The 16407-nt window shown below is 40.5% G+C and overlaps 2 non-coding genes across 2 annotated transcripts; one reads left to right on the top strand and one right to left on the bottom strand.

Moving 5' to 3' along the window:
• Window positions 1–558: 558 nt before the first annotated feature.
• Window positions 559–666, bottom strand: LOC130964011 (small nucleolar RNA R71). Its single transcript, XR_009080125.1, has one exon. It is a non-coding gene; the product is annotated as a small nucleolar RNA R71 (small nucleolar RNA).
• Window positions 667–15700: 15034 nt separating this feature from the next.
• Window positions 15701–15808, top strand: LOC130964299 (small nucleolar RNA R71). Its single transcript, XR_009080400.1, has one exon. It is a non-coding gene; the product is annotated as a small nucleolar RNA R71 (small nucleolar RNA).
• The last annotated feature ends 599 nt before the right edge of the window (window positions 15809–16407 follow it).

Below are 16407 nucleotides of genomic sequence, written 5' to 3'. Positions count from 1 at the left end.
TTCTGTTCTCTTCTATTTCATATGAGCAGGAACAAGGAAAAAGACATTCTTGTTGAAGCTGATCCAGAACCTGAAAGGACTCTGAAGAGAAAACTAAGAGAAGCTAAATTACAACAATCCAGAGACAACCTTGCTGAAATTTTCGAACAAGAAAAGGAGATGGCAGCTGAACCCAACAACAATAATGCAAGGAGGATGCTTGGTGATTACACTACACCTACTTCCAAGTTTGATGGAAGAAGCATCTCAATTCCTGCCATTGGAGCAAACAAGTTTGAGCTGAAACCTCAACTAGTTGCTCTAATGCAACAAAACTGCAAGTTTCATGGACTTGCATCAGAAGATCCATATCAGTTTTTAACTGAGTTCTTGCAGATCTGTGAGACTGTAAAGATGAATGGAGTAGATCCTGAAGTCTACAGGCTCATGCTTTTCCCTTTTGCTGTAAGAGACAGAGCTAGAACATGGTTGGATTCACAACCTAAGGATAGCCTGGACTCCTGGGATAAGCTGGTCATGGCCTTCTTGGCTAAATTCTTTCCTCCTCAAAAGCTGAGCAAGCTTAGATTGGATGTTCAGACATTCAAACAAAAAGATGGTGAATCCCTCTATGAAGCTTGGGAAAGATACAAGCAGATGACCAAAAGGTGTCCTTCTGACATGCTTTCAGAATGGACCATTCTGGATATATTCTATTATGGTCTGTCTGAGTTCTCTAAGATGTCACTGGACCATTCTGCAGGTGGATCTATTCACCTAAAGAAAACGCCTGCAGAAGCTCAAGAACTTATTGACATGGTTGCAAATAACCAGTTCATGTACACTTCTGAGAGGAATTCTGTGAATAATGGGACGCCTCAGAGGAAGAGAACTCTTGAGATTGATGCTCTGAATGCCATATTGGCTCAGAACAAAATGTTGACTCAGCAAGTCAACATGATTTCCCAAAGTCTGAATGGATGGCAAAATGCATCCAACAGTACTAAAGAGGCATCTTCTGAAGAAGAAGCTTATGATCCTGAGAACCCTGCAATAGCAGAGGTAAATGATATGGGTGAACCTTATGGAAACACCTATAATTCATCATGGAGAAATCATCCAAATTTCTCATGGAAGGATCAACAAAAGCCTCAACAAGGCTTTAATAATGGTGGAAGAAATATGCTCAGTAATATCAAGCCTTATCCATCATCTTCTCAGCAACATACAGAGAACTATGAACAGAGTACCTCTAACTTAGCAAACTCAGTCTCTGATCTGTCTAAGGCCACTTTAAGTTTCATAAGTGAAACAAGGTCCTCCATTAGAAATCTGGAGGCACAAGTGGGACAACTGAGTAAGAAAGTTACTGAAACCCCTCCTAGTACTCTCCCAAGCAATACAGAAGAGAATCCAATGAGAGAGTGCAAGGCCATTGATATACTCAACATGGCCGAATGCAAGAAGGAGGGAGAGGACGCGAATCCCAATGAGGAAGATCTCATGGGACGTCTCTCAAGCAAGAAGGAGTTCCCTATTGAGGACCCAAAGGAATCTGAGGCTCATATAGAGACCATAGAGATTCCATTAAATCTCCTCTGCTATTCATGAGCTCTGAAGATTATTCTTCCTCTGAAGAGGATGAAGATGTAACTGGAGAGCAAGTTGCTCAATATCTAGGAGCCATCATGAAGCTGAATGCCAAATTGTTTGGTAATGAGACTTGGGAAGGTGAACCTCCCTTGCTCATTGGTGAACTATATACATGGGTTCAGTAAACCTTACCTCAAAAGAGACAAGATCCTGGCAAATTTTTAATACCCTGTACTATAGGCACCATGACCTTTGAAAAGGCTCTGTGTGACCTAGGGTCAAGCATAAATCTTATGCCACTCTCTGTAATGGAGAAGCTGGGGATCATTGAGGTACAGCCTGCCTTATGCTCATTACAAATGGCAGACAAGTCAGTAAGACAAGCTTATGGATTGGTAGAGGATGTGTTGGTAAAGGTTGAAGGCCTTTACATCCCTGCTGATTTCATAATCTTAGGCACTAAGAAGGAGGAGGATGAATGCATCATCCTTGGAAGACTTTTCCTAGCCACAACAGGAGCTGTGATAGATGTTAACAGAGGAGAATTAGTCCTTCAATTGAATGGGGACTACCTTGTGTTTAAGGCTCAAGGATCTTCTTCTTTAACAATGGAGAGGAAGCATGAAAAGCTTCTCTCAATGCAGAGTCAAACAGAGCCCCCACAGTCAAACTCTAAGTTTGGTGTTGGGAGGCCACAACCAAACTCTAAGTTTGGTGTTGAACCCCCACATTCAAACTCTAAGTTTGGTGTTGGGAGGTCCCAACAATGCTCTGAACATCTGTGAAGCTCCATGAGAGCTCACTGTCAAGCTATTGACATTAAAGAAGTGCTTATTGGGAGGCAACCCAATTTTTATTTATCTAATTTTATTTTTCTTTTTATTGTTATTTTATGTTTTATTAGGTTCATGATCATATGGAGTCACAAAACAAATACAAAAATTAAAAACAGAATCAAAAACAGCAGAAGAAAAAGCACACCCTGGAGGAAAGGCTTACTGGCGTTTAAACGCCAATAAGGAGCATCTGGCTGGCGTTCAACGCCAGAGCAGAGCATGGATCTGGCGTTGAACGCTAGAAACATGCAGCAATCTGGCGTTTAAACGCCAGGATTGCACACTGAGGAAAGCTGGCATTCAACGCCAGAAACATGCTGCAGATGGGTGTTAAACGCCCAGAACAAGCATAAAGCTGGCGTTGAACGCCCAAAACAAGCATCAATCTGGCGTTCAAATGCCAGGATTGCATGTAGAGGGCGTTTTACATGCCTCATTGGTGCAGGGATGTAGATCCTTGACACCTTAGGATCTGTGGACCCCACAGGATCCCCACCTACCTCAACTCACCTTCTCTCTTCTTCACCAATCACCTCAATCTCTCTTCATCATCACCTCTTCACCACTCACATCCATCCACTCTTCTCCATAAACCCCACCTACCTTCAAAATTCAAATTTCTTTCCCACCTAAACCCACCCTAAATGGCCGAACCTACTCCCTCTCCCCTCACTATATAAACCCTTCCATTCTCCTTAATTTTCACACAACACAACCCCCTCTTCTACACCTTGGCCGAATACACCTCCCTTACTCTCCTCCATATTTTCTCTTTTTCTTCTTCCATTCTTTCTTCTTTGCTCGAGGGCGAGCAACATTCTAAGTTTGGTGTGGTAAAAGCATAACTTTTTTGTTTTTCGATAACCATTGATGGCACCTGAGGCCAGAGAAACCTCAAAAAAAAGAGAAGAGAAAAGGGAAGACAAAAGCTTCCACCTCTGAGTCATGGGAGATGGAGAGATTTATCTCAAGGATCTATAGCTCAGTAGTAGAACATTTGACTGCAAATCAAGAGATCCCTGAGATACCTCAGGGGATAAATTGTCCTCCACACAACTATTGGGAGCAACTAAGGATAGGAGCACCAAAATCACTAGGAATCAAACAACAGAAGCAAGGAAGAAACATAGAGGAGCTCAAAGAGCACCATTGGTTCTTCAAGAAGGCGCCACCCTCACTAAGGTGGACTCATTCCTTAACTTCCTTGTTCTTAATTCTCTGTTTTTCGATTTTTATGCTATATGTTTGTTTATGTTTTGTGTCTCTACTTCATGATCGTTAGTATTTAGTAACTATGTCTTAAGGCCATGAATAATTCCATGAATCCTTCACCTTTCTTAAAATGAAAAATATTTTTAATAAAAAGGAACAAGAAGTACATGAGTTTCGAATTTATCCTTGAAATTAGTTTAATTATATTGATGTGGTGACAATACTTTTTGTTTTCTGAATGAATGCTTGAACAGTGCATATTTTTATCTTGTTGTGTATGAATGTTAAAATTTTTGGCTCTTGAAAGAATGATGAACAAAGAGAAATGTTATTGACAATCTGAAAAATCATGAGATTGATTCTTGAAGCAAGAAAAAGCAGTGAAAAAGCAAAAGCTTGAAAAAAAAAGAAGAGTGGCGAAAAAAATAGAAAGGAAAAGAAAAGCAAGCAGAAAAAGCCAATAGCCCTTAAAACCAAAAGGCAAGGGTAAAAAGGATCCAAGGCTTTGAGCATCAATGGATAGGAGGGCCCAAGGAAATAAAATCCAGGCCTAAGCGGCTAATTCAAGCTGTCCCTAACCATGTGCTTGTGGCATGCAGGTCCAAGTGAAAAGCTTGAGACTGAGTGGTTAAAGTCGTGATCCAAAGCAAAAAGAGTGTGCTTAAGAACTCTGGACACCTCTAACTGGGGACTTTAGCAAAGCTGAGTCACAATCTGAAAAGGTTCACCCAGTCATGTGTCTGTGGCATTTATGTATCTGGTGGTAATACTAGAAAACAAAGTGCTTAGGGCCACGGCCAAGACTCATAAAAGTAGCTGTGTTCAAGAATCAACATACTTAACTAGGAGAATCAATAACACTATCCAAAATTCTAAGTTCCTAGAGAAGCCAATCATTCTGAACTTCAAAGGAAAAAGTGAGATGCCAAAACTGTTCAGAAGCAAAAAGCTACAAGTCCCGCTCGTCTAATTAGAATTAATATTCATTGATATTTTGAGATTTATAGTATATTCTCTTATTTTTATCCTAATTTATTTTCAGTTGCTTGGGGACAAGCAACAATTTAAGTTTGGTGTTGTGATGAGCGGATAATTTATACGCTTTTTGGCATTGTTTTTAGGTAGTTTTTAGTAGGATCTAGCTACTTTTAGGGATGTTTTCTTTAGTTTTTATGCTAAATTCACATTTCTGGACTTTACTATGAGTTTGTGTGTTTTTCTGTGGTTTCAGGTAATTTCTGGATGAAACTGAGGGACCTGAGCAAAACTCTGATAAAAGGCTGACAAAGGACTGCTGATGCTGTTGGATTCTGACCTCCCTGCACTCGAAATGGATTTTCTGGAGCCACAAAACTTCAAATGGCGCGCTCTCAACGGCGTTGGAAAGTAGACATCCAGAGCTTTCCAGCAATATATAATAGTTCATACTTTATTCGTGATTAGATGACGTAAACTGGCGCTCAACGCCAATTCCATGCTGCATTCTGGAGTCAAACGCCAGAAACACGTCACGAACCAGAGTTGAACGCCAAAAACACGTTACAACTTGGCGTTCAACTCCAATAGAAGCCTTAGCTCGTGTAAAGTTCAAGCTCAGCCCAAGCACACACCAAGTGGGCCCTGGAAGTGGATTTCTGCATCAATTACTTACTTCTGTAAACCGTAGTAGCTAGTCTAGTATAAATAGGACTTTTTACTATTATATTTTCATCCTGGATTGTATTTTTGATCCTGTGATCACGTTTTGAGGGCTGGCCTCTCAGCCATGCCTGGATCTTCATCACTTATGTATTTTCAACGGTGGAGTTTTTACACACCATAGATTAAGGGTGTAGAGCTCTGCTGTACCTCAAGTTTCAATGCAATTACTACTATTTTCTATTCAATTCCGCTTGTTCTTATTCTAAGATATTCGTTGCACCTCAACATGATGAATGTGATGATCCGTGACACTCATCATCATTCTCACCTATGAAGGCGTGACTGACAACCACTTCTGTTCTACCTTAGACCGGGCGCATATCTCTTGGATTCCTTAATCAGAATCTTCGTGGTATAAGCTAGAATTGATGGAGGCATTCATGGGAATTCGGAAAGTCTAACCTTGTCTGTGGTATTCCGAGTAGGGTTCTGAGATTGAGTGACTGTGACAAGCTTCAAACTCGCGATTGTTGGGCGTGATGACAAATGCAAAAGAATCAAGGGATTCTATTCCAACATGATCGAGAACCGACAGATGATTAGCCGTGCTGTGACAGAGCATTTGGACTATTTTCACTGAGAGGATGGGATGTAGCCATTGACAACGGTGATTGATGATTGGATTTTTGACGGTTTAGAATTTTACAAATGAAATCTCGTCGAAGTATAGTTTCTAAACCAATAAAAAATCCTTTCATACAAAAGATTGTTTGTCACAAGTAACAAACCCCTAATTTTATAAACCGAAGTATTTAAACCTCGGGTCGTTCTCCCTAGGATTTACAATAAAGTGTCTTGTTATTGGTTGTGAGTTATTTTGGGGTTTTTGAGATTATAGACAAGAATTATAAATGGCAAAGGAAATAAACTAACAACTAACAAAGCTCTTGGCAAGATATGAGAACTAGAAGTCCTATCCTAGTTATCCTTCTCAATTGTGATGAGAATTGTGTATTGCTCCCACTTAGTTAACCTCTAACCATGGAGGAAAGTCAAGTGGATGAATCAATTTGATTCCTCAAACCCTAATCATCTCCTAAAGGAAAGACTAGCTTTAGAGGCATTCAAATCAATTAGCAACTTCTAATTATCAACCAACAAAAGAATTAGATAACTCAAGAGTCACTAATCACTCTACCTAGGCCAAGAGGAACAAAACCTACACTAAAATCCAACCAAGCATTTCATCAAACACTTGGAAGGCACAAAAGAAAAGCAAAGCAAATTGACAACAAGAAGAGAATCTAACAACAATTATTGAAAGAAATTAACAACAACAATCAAAAGAAACACAATTATTATGAATTACCTTGAATTGAATTGAGAGAAAGTAGAAGGAACAATACTAGATCTACAACAAAATATAAGAACAACATAAAAGAGATTACACCAAAAGAGTAGGAGAAGAATGAATGTAACTACAAGGAATTGAGAAGATAGAAGTAGAAGAAGATGAATCTAAATCTATATCTAAGAACTAAACCTAATCCTAATCCTAATTCTAGAGAGAAGTGAAAGCTTTTTTCTCTAGAAACTAACTCTAACTACTAAACTAAACTAATGGTAACTAACATGTGTTTCCCACTTCACTCCTTGGGTTAAATAGCATCAGAAATGAGTTGGATTGGGCCCACAAGGCTTCTAAAATCGTTGGCCACGTGTTGCATTAAGTGGGTCATGTGCCACCATCGGCGCGTCCGCGTACTGTGCGCGTGCGCGCCCCTATGCGCGATGCAACTATGGCAAATCTTATATCGTTTCGAAACCCCGGATGTTAGCTTTCTAACCCAACTGGAACCACATTATTTGGACCTCTGTAGCTCAAGTTATGGTCGTTTAAGTGCGAAGAGGTTGGCTTGACAGCTTTCCGGTTCTTTCATTTCTTCATGAGTTCTCCAACTTTTCATGCTTCTTTCTTCATTCCCTTGATCCAATCTTTGCCTCCTAAACCTTAAATCACTTAACAAACATATCAAGGCATCTAATGGAATCAAGGAGAATTAGATTTAGCTATTTTAAGACCTAAAAAGCATGTTTTCACTCTTAAGCACAATTAAAGGAGAATATACAAAACCATGTTATTTTATTGAATAAATATGGGTAAAAGGTGATAAAATCCCCTAAATTCAATACAAGATAAACTGTCAAATTGGGGTTTGTCAGTGATGCCCTACATACAACTTGCCATGGAAAGGAGTAAGAAAGATTGGATGAAAGCAATAGGAAAGCGGAGATTCAGAAGGAACACAACACCTCCATACACTTGTCTGAAATTCCTACCATTGAATTACATGAGTAACTCTATCTTTATTTTTTGTTTTATTTATTTGCTATTCGAAAACTCCATAACATTTATTATCCGCCTAACTGAGATTTACAAGATGAACATAGCTTGCTTCATACCAACAATCTCCATGGGATCGACCCTTACTCACGTAAGGTATTACTTGGACGACCCAGTGCACTTGCTGGTTAGTTGTGTGGAGTTGTGACTAAGTGTGATTCACATTTGAGAGCGCTACCAAGTCTTTGGAGCCATTGTTGATGATCACAATTTCGTGCACCAATCATAATCATGATCCATATCCATCACCCTCATTGGTGAATATTTATGGGGGCGAGCTCATCCGGGACTTTCACAGTGCCCGGCCACACTTACGACATAGGGTCAAAAGAGTTTCGAGTCTCAACCTGGAGCACGTGGTGGCTAGACACTGCTTTTTCCAGGGAAACTCTTATCTCCAATAGTGGAAGTGCAACATTCACATTTATCAATGACTCAGCATATACATGCATTCAATCTCATCCATGGATCAACATCCATCTCAGCCATCCGGCTCATGGTTCAGTCCAGAACCAGCCAATATTCATATCATACACAGCCATTCCGACTCACGATTCAATCCAGAACCAACTAATATTTATAATCCTACACAGCCATTCCGGCTCACAACAAAATAGCACTTCCACATTCAACATCATCAATTCATAAAATCGGCATTTAAGCCATAAATCACTTTTCCCAAATCATTTCACTTTGAAATCAAGTTTCAACTCTTTTCAGCCTTGGCTTTAGAAATCTCGTTTCTCAAATCATCTCAGGCTCATAAGCCACTTTTACTCAAAGTAAGTTCCCCTTTTAAAAACAATGCCACTCTCGGCATCCCCTTTCCACAACTTCCATTACCATGGCAAGTTAAAGATTCATTTTGAAACATTCAAAATCATCCATCTAACAAGGGAATTTAATAACAAAAGTTTCTCGACAGAGTCTCAAGTCTTTAGGGGAGAATAACATAACTCATTCCGCCAAATTCATTTAAAATCATTAAAGCATTGGCTTTCCGAATTGAGTAATAAAATAGGATCTAAGCCAATCCGAGTCATGTAATCAATTAGGAAAGGCATTAAACTCAAAATTTTCCAAATAACATTTCAAATAAAGCCTCAGATTTTATAGAAATTTTGACAGCATCTCCCCTAAAGCTTGGACTTTGCCACCCGGTTCGGGTCCCAACTAATCCGTTCCTCAATCCCTTTCAACAGTCCAAAATCCAAAAATCAATTCAAAATCAAGCTAAATCCAACAGTCGCCTCATTGGCATATCTCAAGGAAACCGTTTCAAAATTAAATCAATATCAACCAATTTAACTCATTTTCAAAGCTTTTAAAGAGACGGCTCAATAACAAATCATTTGTCCAAAACCAAGTCAATTAAAATAAACCATGCTGAATTCAAAAGTACATTCGACTTCTCACATCATTGAAATAATTGACTCAATTCAAACCAATCCTCAACGGTTTAAACTCAGATTTTAAATCTTTAAAGAATCAACTTTAAAACATTACATTTCACAAAGCTGCACAACAATTCAGCCAACCCAACATCCATAATCATTCGAGTCAATCAAATAATACATAAGGCAATTACAATCACCAAATACACAATACCTCACATCAGTATCCATATGTAATAATTCCAATACATAAAAAATAGTTTTTGGAAAGCGCCCCTACCTTAGAACGCAATTCCATAACCCAAACGCGTCATAGGATGGTCGGGCGAAATTGTGAACTATACTTTTTCACAACTCTCATAATCCCTGGTACTGGCTCCCAGAACTTGGTGCGCCTAATACCATGGCATTACACAACTTCGCACAACTAACCAGCAAGTGCACTGGGTCGTCCAAGTAATAAACCTTACGTGAGTAAGGGTCGATCCCACGGAGATTGTTAGTATTGAAGCAAGCTATGGTCATCTTGTAAATCTTAGTCAGGCAAACTCAGATATATGTGGTGATGAACGAAAATAACATAGAAGATAAAGATAGTGATACTTATGTAATTCATTGGTAGGAACTTCAGATAAGCGCATGAAGATGCCTTCCCTTCCGTCTCTCTGCTTTCCTACTGTCTTCATCCAACCCTTCTTACTCCTTTCCATGGCAAGCTCGTATAGGGTCTCACTGTTGTCAGCAGCTACCTCCCATCCTCGCAGTGAAAGCTAATGCTCAATACTCTGTCACAGTACGGCCAATCACCGGTTCGGTTCCCTCCCCTACCGGAATAGAATAACTCTTTTGCGTCTGTCACTAATGCCCAGTAGGTTACAGGTTTGAAGCACGTCACAGTCATTCAATCATTGAATCCTACTCAGAATACCACAGACAAGGTTAGACCTTCCGGATTCTCTTGAATGCTGCCATCAGTTCTTGCCTATACCACGAAGATTCTGATCTCACGGAATGGCTGGCTCGTTTGTCAGGCGAGCACTCGGTTGTCAGGCGATCAACCATGCATCGTGCAATCAGGAATCCAAGAGATATTCACTAAGCCTCAGATGCTTGTAGAACAAGAATGGTTGTCAGTCACCTTGTTCATGGGTGAGAATGGTGATGGGCGTCAATCATCACCTTCATCATGTTGAAGAACAAGTGATATCTTGGATAAAGAACAAGCGGAATTTGAATGAAAGAACAATAGTAATTGCATTAATACTCGAGGTACAGCAGAGCTCCACACCTTAATCTATGGTGTGTAGAAACTCCACCGTTGAAAATACATAAGCATAAGGTCTAGGCATGGCCGAATGGCCAGCCTCCCAATGATCTAAGAACTCAAATGTCCAAAGATGATCTAGAGATCTAAAAGTGATCAAAAGATTTCTATACAATAGTAAAAGGTCCTACTTATAAGAAACTAGTAGCCTAAGGTGTACAGAAATGAGTAAATGACATAAAAATCCACTTCCGGGCCCACTTGGTGTGTGCTTGGGCTGAGCAATGAAGGAATTTCGTGTAGAGACCTTTTCTGGAGTTAAACGCCAGCTCTCATGCCAGTTTGGGCGTTTAACTCCAAATTTTATGCCAGTTCCGGCGTTTAACGCTGGAATTTCTGTAGGTGACTTTGATCGCCGGTTTGGGCCATCAAATCTTGGGCAAAGTATGGACTATTATATATTGCTGGAAAGCCCAGGATGTCTACTTTCCAACGCCGTTGAGAGCGCGCCAATTGGGCTTCTGTAGCTCCAGAAAATCCGCTTCGAATGCAGGGAGGTCAGAATCCAACAGCATCTGCAGTCCTTTTTGGTCTCAGAATCAGATTTTTGCTCAGGTCCCTCAATTTCAGCCAGAAAATACCTGAAATCACAGAAAAACACACAAACTCATAGTAAAGTCCAGAAAAGTGAATTTTAATTAAAAACTAATAAAAATATACTAAAAACTAACTATATCATATCAAAAACATACTAAAAACAATGCCAAAAAGTATACAAATTATCCGCTCATCACAACACCAAACTTAAATTGTTGCTTGTCCCCAAGCAACTGAAGATCAAATAAGATAAAAAGAAGAGAATATGCAATGAACTCCAAAAACATCTATGAAGATCAGTATTAATTAGATGAGCGGGGCTTTTACCTTTTTGCCTCTGAATAGTTTTGGCATCTCACTTTATCCCTTATAATTCAGAATGATTGGCTTCTTTAGGAACTTAGAATCCAGATAGTGTTAATGATTCTCTTAGTAAAGTATGATGATTCTTGAACATAGCTATTTATTGAGTCTTGGCTGTGGCCCAAAGCACTCTGTCTTCCAGTATTACCACCGGATACATACATGCCACAGACACATAATTGGGTGAACCTTTTCAGATTGTGACTCAGCTTTGCTAAAGTCCCCAATTAGAGGTGTCCAGGGTTCTTAAGCACACTCTTATTTGCCTTGGATCACAACTTTATTTCTTTTCTTTTTTTTCTTTTCTTTTTTCTTTTTCGAAAATTTTTTTTTTTCGGTTTTTTTTTTTTTGAAATGCTTTTTCTTGCTTCAAGAATCATTTTATTGATTTTTCAGATCCTCAGTAACATGTCTCCTTTTTCATCATTCTTTCAAGAGCCAACATTCATGAACCACAAATTCAAAAGACATATGCACTGTTTAAGCATACATTCAGAGAACAAAAATATTGCCACCACATCAAAATAATTAAACTATTATAAAATTCAAAATTCATGCAATTCTTTCTTTTATCAATTAGGCACGTTTTTAATGAGGAAAGGTGATGGATTCATAGGACATTCATAACTTTAAGGCATAGACACTAAGACACTAATGATCATAAGACACAAACATGGATAAACATAAGCATAAAAATCGAAAAACAGAAGAACAATAACAAGGAAATCAAAGAACGGGTCCACCTTAGTGATGGCGGCTCTTTCTTGCTCTTGAAGATCCTATGGAGTGCTTGAGCTCCTCAATGTCTCTTCCTTGTCTTTGTTGCTCCTCCCTCATGATTCTTTGATCTTCTCTAATTTCATGAAGGATGATGGAGTGTTCTTGATGCTCCACCCTCAGTTGTCCCATGTTGGAACTTAGTTCTCCTAGGGAGGTGTTTAGTTGCTCCCAATAGTTTTGTGGAGGAAAATTCATCCCTTGAGGAATCTCAGGGATCTCATGATGAGTGAGATCTCTTGTGTACTCCATCCTTTTCTTGGTGATGGGCTTGTCCTCATCAATGGGAATGTCTCCCTCTATGTCAACTCCAACTGAATAACAGAGGTGACAATTGAGATGAGGAAAGGCTAACCTTGCCAAGGTGGAGGTCTTGTCCGCCACCTTATAGAGTTCTTGGGCTATAACCTCATGAACCTCTATTTCTTCTCCAATCATGATGCTATGAATCATGATGGCCCGGTCTATGGTAACTTCGGACCGGTTGCTAGTGGGGATGATTGAGCGTTGTATGAACTCTAACCATCCTCTAGCCACGGGCTTGAGGTCATGCCTTCTCAATTGGACCGGCTTTCCTCTTGAATCTTGCTTCCATTGTGCGCCCTCTTCACATATGACTGTGAGGACTTGGTCCAACCTTTGATCAAAGTTGACCCTTCTAGTGTAAGGATGCTCATCTCCTTGCATCATAGGCAAGTTGAACGCCACCCTCACACTCTCCGGACTAAAATCCAAGTATTTCCTCCGAACCATAGTGAGATAATTCTTTGGATTCGGGTTCACACTTTGGTCATGGTTCTTTGTGATCCATGCATTAGCATAGAACTCTTGAACCATCAAGATTCTGACTTGTTGAATGGGGTTGGTAAGAACTTCCCAACCTCTTCTTCGGATCTCATGGCGGATCTCCAGATATTCACCCTTTTTGAGTGAAAAGGGGACTTTGGGGATCACCTTCTTCAAGGCCACAACTTCATAGAAGTGGTCTTGATGCACCTTTGAGAGGAATCTATCCATCTCCCATGACTCGGAGGTGGAAGCCTTTGCCTTCCCTTTCCTCTTTCTAGAGGTTTCTCCGGCCTTTGGTGCCATAATGGTTATGAAAAAGCAACGCTTTTACCACACCAAACTTAAAATGTTTGCTCGTCCTCGAGCAAAAGAAGAAAGAAGAGAGTAGAAGAAGAAGAAATGAGGAAGAGGGAGATGGAAGTGTGTTCGGCCAAGAAGGGTAAGAAAGGGTGTTTAGGTTGTGTGAAAATGAAGAGTTGAAGAAGGGTATTTATAGGAGAGAGGGGGTAAAGGTTCGGCCATGAGGGGTGGGTTTGGGAGGGAAAGTGGTTTGAATTTGAAGGGTGAGGTTGGTGGGGTTTTATGAAGGATGGATGTGAGTGGTGAAGAGAAAGATGGGATTTGATAGGTGAGGGGTTTTTGGGGAAGAGGTGTTGAGGTGATTGGTGAATGGGGGAAGAAGAGAGAGAGTGATGGTAGGGTCCTGTGGGGTCCACAGATCCTGTAGTGTCAAGGAAAAGTCATCCCTGCACCAAATGTTGCTCAAAATCACGTTTTGAGCAATTTCTGGCGTTAAACGCCGGGCTGGTGCCCATTCCTGGCGTTTAACGCCAGGTTCTTGCCCTTTACTGGCGTTTAACGCCAGTCTGGTGCCCCTTTCTGGCGTTAAACGCCCAGAATGGTGCCAGACTGGGCGTTAAACGCCCAACAGCTAGCATTACTGGCGTTTGAACGCCAGTTTCTTCTCCTCCAGGGTGTGCTGTTTTTCTTCCTGTTTTTCATTCTGTTTTTGCTTTTTTCATTGTTTTTGTGACTTCTTATGATCATCAACCTACAAAAAAGATAAAATAACAAAAGAAAATAATTAACCATAAACATTGGGTTGCCTCCCAACAAGCGCTTCTTTGATGTCATTAGCTTGACAGAGGACTCTCATGGAGCCTCAGGAATGCTCAGAACCGTGTGGGAACCTCCCAACACCAAACTTAGAGTTTGAATGTGGGGGTTCAACACCAAACTTAGAGTTTGGTTGTAGCCTCCCAACACCAAACTTATAGTTTGACTGTGGGGGCTCTGTTTGGCTCTGTTTTGAGAGAAGCTCTTCATGCTTCCTCTCCATGATGATAGAGGGATGTCCTTGGGCCTTAAACACCAAGGATTTTTCATTCACTTGAATGATTAACTCTCCTCTGTCAACATCAATCACAGCCTTTGCTGTGGCTAGGAAGGGTCTGCCAAGGATGATGGATTCATCCATGCACTTCCCAGTCTCTAGGACTATGAAGTCAGTAGGGATGTAATGGTCTTCAATCTTTACCAAAACATTCTCTACAAGTCCATGAGCTTGTTTTCTTGAATTGTCTGCCATCTCCAATGAGATTCTTGCAGCTTGCACCTCAAAGATCCCTAATTTCTCCATTACAGAGAGGGGCATGAGGTTCACACTTGACCCTAAGTCACACAAGGCCTTCTTGAAGGTCATGGTGCCTATGGTACAAGGTATAGAAAACTTCCCAGGATCCTGCCTCTTTTGAGGCAGTTTCTGCCTAGACAAGTCATCCAGTTCTTTGGTGAGCAAAGGTGGTTCATCCTCCCAAGTCTCATTTCCAAATAACTTGTCATTCAGTTTCATGATTGCTCCAAGGTATTTAGCAACTTGCTCTTCAGTGACATACTCATCCTCTTCAGAGGAAGAATACTCATCAGAGCTCATGAATGGCAGAAGTAAGTCCAATGGAATCTCTATGGTCTCATTTTGAGCCTCAGATTCCCAAGGTTCCTCATAGAGGAACTCAGAGGAGAGTGGTGTACGCCCACTGAGGTCTTCCTCAGTGGCGTCCACCTCCTCTCTTTCCTCCCAGAATTCGGCCATGTTAATGGCTTTGCACTCTCCTTTTGGATTTTCTTCTGTATTACTTGGGAGAGTACTAGGAGGGAGTTCAGTAACTTTCTTGCTCAGCTGACCCACTTGTCCTTCCAAATTTCTGATGGAGGACCTTGTTTCATTCATGAAACTTTGAGTGGTCTTTATTAGATCAGAGACCATTGTTGCTAAGTCAGAAGTATTCTGCTTAGAACTCTCTGTCTGTTGCTGAGAAGATGATGGAAAAGGCTTGCTATTGCTAAACCTGTTTCTTCCACCATTATTGTTATTGAAACCTTGTTGAGGTCTCTCTTGATTCTTCCATGAGAAATTGGGGTGATTTCTCCATGAAGAATTGTAGGTGTTTCCATAGGGTTCTCCTAGGTAATTCACCTCTTCCATGGAAGGGTTCTCAGGATCATAAGCTTCTTCCTCAGATGAAGCATCCTTAGTACTGTTTGGTGCATTTTGCATACCAGACAGACTTTGAGAAATCAAATTGACTTGTTGAGTCAATATCTTGTTCTGAGCCAATATGGCATTCAGAGTGTCAATCTCAAGAACTCCTTTCTTCTAATTAGTCCCATTGTTCACAGGATTCCTTTCAGAAGTGTACATGAATTGGTTATTTGCAACCATTTCAGTCAGTTCCTGAGCTTCTGCAGGCGTCTTCTTCAGATGAAGAGATCCTCCTGCAGAGCTATCCAAAGACATTTTGGATAGTTCAGAGAGACCATCATAGAAAATACCTATGATGCTCCATTCAGAAAGCATGTCTGAAGGACATCTTCTGATTAATTGTTTGTATCTTTCCCAAGCTTCATAGAGGGATTCTCCATCCTTCTGTCTGAAGGTTTGGACTTCCACTCTAAGCTTACTCCATCTTTGTGGTGGAAAGAGTCCAGGCTTTCTTTAGGTTGAGAATCCAACCATATTCTAGCTCTGTCTCTTACAGCAAAAGGGAATAGCATCAGTCTATAGACTTCAGGGTTAACCCCATTAGTCTTGACTGTGTCACAGATTTGCAAGAATTCAGCTAAGAACTGATGAGGATCTTCCATTGGAAGTCCATGGAACTTGCAATTCTGTTGCATTATAGAAACTAATTGAGGCTTAAGCTCAAAGTTGTTTGCTCCAATGGCAGGGATAGAGATGCTTCTCCCATAGAAATCAGGAGTAGGTGCAGTAAAGTCACCCAGCACCTTCCTTGCATTGTTGGCATTGTTGTTGTTTTCGGCTGCCATGTTTTCTTCTTCCTTGAAGAATCCGGTCAGGTCCTCTAAAGAGAGTTGTGCTTTGGCTTCTCTTAGCTTTCGCTTCAAGGTCCTCTCGGGTTCAGGGTCAGCTTCAACAAGAATGCCTTTGTCTCTGCTCCTGCTCATATGAAAGAGAAGAGAAAAAAGAAAATGTGGAATCCTCTATGTCACAGTATAGAGATTCCTTGAAGTGTCAGAGGAAAAGAGAAATAGTAAGAA

This window comes from Arachis stenosperma, chromosome 2 (genome assembly GCF_014773155.1).
Source record: "Arachis stenosperma cultivar V10309 chromosome 2, arast.V10309.gnm1.PFL2, whole genome shotgun sequence".
Lineage (NCBI taxonomy): Eukaryota > Viridiplantae > Streptophyta > Magnoliopsida > Fabales > Fabaceae > Arachis > Arachis stenosperma.
Note: the sequence above shows the minus strand (reverse complement) of the source record. Positions and strands in the feature narration are given on the sequence as shown.